Below are 4,154 nucleotides of genomic sequence, written 5' to 3' on the forward strand. Positions count from 1 at the left end.
AGCATTCTACTTAATGACATATGGGTCCAAGAAGAAATCAAACAGGAAATCAAAAAATTCACTGAAACTAATGAAAATAATGATACATCATACCAAAACCTGAGGGATACTGCAAAAGCAGTACTCAGGGGGAAATTTATCACATTAAATGTTTACTTCAGAAGAATGGAAAGATGGCAAGTGAACAACCTAATACTTCACCTTAAAGAACTAGAAAAGCAAGAACAATCTAAACCCAAAGTTAGTAAATGGAAAAATATTAAGATCAGAGCAGAACTTCATGAAATTGAAACCTAAAAAACAATACAAAAGATCAATGAATCAAAAAGTTAGTTTTTGAAAAGATAAATAAAATTGACACATACTTAAGAATTGAGTTAACCAAGGATGTGGAAAATCTAACCATTAGCACAGCTAACTAAAAAAGAAGAGAGAAGATCCAAATAACAAAAATTATAAATGAAAAAGGTGATATTACAACTGATACCTCTGAAATACAAGGAATCATTAGAGACTGCTATAAACAACTATATGCCAAGACATTTGAAAATCTGGAGAAAATGGAAAAATTTCTGGACATACACAAACTACCAAAACTCAGCCAAGATGATGTAGAATATCTGAACATCCCAGTAGCCAAGAAATTGAAGCTGTTATCAGAAGGCTCAAAACAAAGAAAAGCCCACAACCGGATGGATTCACAGCAGACTTATACCAAACATTCAAAGAGGAATTGACACCAAATCTCTGCAAAATATGCCAGAAGATTGAAACAGAGGCAGTTCTCCCAAATTCATTCTATGAAGCAAACATCACCCTGATGCCAAAAACAGGTAAAGATACAACTAAGAAAGAAAATGACAGGCCAATATCCTTTATGGATATAGATGCAAAAATCCTCCATAAAACACTAGCTAACAGAATACAGCAACACATATGCAAAATTAGACATCATGATCAAGTGGGATTCATCCCAGAGAGGCAAGGTTGGTTCAACGTCCACAAATCAATAAATGTGATACACCACATCAATAAAATTAAACACAAGGACCATATGATCATCTCTATAGATACTGAAAAAGCACTTGATAAAACTCAACACTCATTTATGATAAAGACTCTCTGCAAGTTAGGTATAGATGGAAAGTATCTCAACGTAATTAAAGCCATATATGATAAAACGACTGCCAATATCATCCTGAATGGGAAAAAGCTGAAAGCTTTTCCTTTAAGAACAGGAAGTAGACAAGAATGCCCACTCTCACCACTCCTATTCAACATAGTGTTGGAAGTACTAGCCAGAGCAATCAGGGAAGAGAAGAAGATAAAGGGCATCTGGATTGGAAAACATGAAGTCAAACTGTCCCTCTTTGCAGATGACATGATCCTATATATCAAACAGCCTAAAGCATCTATAAAAAAAATGCGTGGAGTTGATAAGTGATTTCAGCAAAGTAGCAGGATACAAAATCAACACACAAATATCAGTAGCATTTCTATTCTCTAATAGTGAACATGCAGCAGGAGAAATCAAGAAAGCCTGCCCATTTACAATAGCCACCAAAAAAATAAAATACATAGGAATTGAGTTAACCAAGGACATGAAAAGTCTCTATAAAGAGAACTACAAACCACTGCTGAGATAAATTAAAGAGGACACAAGAAGATGGAAAGATATCCCATGCTCTTGGATTGAAGGAATCAACATTGTGAAAATGTCCATACTACCCAAAGTGATACACAAATTCAATGCAATCCCCCTCAAAATTCCAATGACATTTTTCTAAGGAATGGAAAAAAAATCCAGACATTTATATGGAATAACAAAAGATCATGCATAGCCAAAGCAATTCTGAACAACAACAAAAAATAAGGCTGGAGACATAACACTACCAGACTTTAAACTATACTACAAAGCTATAATAACTAAAACAGCATGGTACTGGCACAAAAACAGACACACTTATCCGTGGAATAGAATAGAGAATCCAGAAATCAACCCACACACCTACAGCTATCTGATCTTTGACAAAGGCACCAAGCCTATCCACGGGGAAGAGACTGCCTCTTCAGCAAATGGTGCTGGGATAACTGGATATCCACATGCAGGAGAATGAAACTAGACCCATACCTTTCACCATATACTAAAACCAACTCAAAATGGATCAAAGAATTAAATATACACCATGAAACAATAAAAATACTGAAAGAAAACATAGAAGAGACATTTCAGGAAGTAATACTGGGCACAGACTTCATGAATATGACCCCAAAAGCACGAACAACCAAAGGAAAAATAAACAAATGGGACTATATCAAAGTAAAAAGCTTCTACACAGCAAAAGAAACAATTGACAGAATTAAAAGACCACCAACAGATTGGGAGTAAATATTTGCAAAATATACACTTGACAAAGGATTAATATGCAGAATAGACAAGGAACTGAAACAACTTTACAACAAAAACAAGTAACGAAATTAATAAATGGGCAAAAGTGCTGAGTACATATTTCTCAAAGGAAGATATATGAATGGTCAACAGACACATGGATAAATGCTCAACATCACTCAGCATTTGGGAGATGCAAATCAAAATCACAGTGAGATAGCATCTCACCCCTGTTAGGATGGCTAATATTCAAAAGACGGTGAACGATAAATGCTGGTGAGGTTGTGGAGAAAAAGGAACTCTCAAACATTGTTGGTGGGATAGCAAAATGGTTCATTCTTTATGGAAAATGGTATGGAGGTTCCTCAAACAATTGCAGACAGATCTACCATATGACCCAGCTATACCACTGCTGGGAATATTCCCAGAGGAATGGAAATCATCAAGTCGAAGGTATACCTGTTCTCCAGTGTTCACTGCAGCTCTATTTACAATAGCTAAGAGTTGGAACCAGCCCAAATGTCTATCATCAGATGAGTGGATATGGAAAATGTGTTACATGTACACAATGGAATACTATTCTGCTATTAAAAAAGAATGAAATACTGCCATTTGCAACAAATGGATGGACCTTGTGAGAATTATATTAAGTGAAACAAGTCAGGCACAGAAAGAGAAATACCACATGTTCTCACTTATTGGTGGGAGGTAAAAATAAATAAATAAATTCACACACACACAAAAGAAAAAAAGAAACCAAGGGTTGGGGTGCAGAAGAAGACATAACAATTACAATTCCTTGAAGTTGATACAACAAGCAAACAGAAAGGACATAGTTGGGTGGGAGCGGGGAGAGGAAGGAGGGAGGGAGGTTTCGGTAATGGGCAACAATAATCAACCACATTGTATATCAACAAAATAAAATTTAAAAAAAGAAAAAGAAAAAGAAAAAAAGAAAAGAAAAATGTGGCCTGTATACACAATGGAATACTACTCAGCCATAAAAAGGAATGTAATTTTGTCATTTACAGCAGCATGAATGAGCTTGGTGAAAATTACAATAAGTGAAATAAGCCAGGCACAGAAAGAGAAATACCACTAGTCCTCACTAATTAAGTGGGAGGAAAGAAACAAAGAAACAAAACAATTCTAATAATAGTATGTTGGACTTTCAGAAGGTATTAGGTTCCACAACTTGCATAGCATAAGCACAGCCATTTTAGTTGTTCATACAAACAACTTCCCTCTCTCGCTCTCCCCCTCCCTCTCTCCCCCTCCCTCTCTCCCCCTCCCTCTCTCCTCAGCAGGTACTTTCTGAGAAAAGCGTCTTGTGCAAACTTTGGGCAGACTTTGCAGAACAGGAAAATCACAAGTGGCTGAAGTTAGCCACCCCAACCCTTATCCCCTTCTTCTACCGCAAAATAAAACTTCTTTCCAGCCTGTATGGAGCAGGAAGTGATCTTTCAGTCTCCACTCCAGCCTTTGCTAGAAATAAACTTTTATCCCTCAAAGCCTTGAGTTTAGATTCTCTGTTTATGTCTCTCCAGGTTAAAACCTAACAGAAGGAGTAAACAATATTATGGTTTCTAGAACTGAGAAAGGGAGAGGGGAAAGGCAGATACCAAGAAATGGGTTAATGAACAAACAAAAAGAAGTTAGTTAAACAAATAATCAAATGGTTAAAAAAAAAGTTCTATTGATGTACAGGAGTACTAAGCACCTATAATTAACAATAACTTACTACATGTTATCAAATGGCTAGAAG

Source organism: Galeopterus variegatus, unplaced genomic scaffold, assembly GCF_000696425.1.
Source record: "Galeopterus variegatus unplaced genomic scaffold, G_variegatus-3.0.2 Scaffold4939, whole genome shotgun sequence".
NCBI classification, from domain to species: domain Eukaryota; kingdom Metazoa; phylum Chordata; class Mammalia; order Dermoptera; family Cynocephalidae; genus Galeopterus; species Galeopterus variegatus.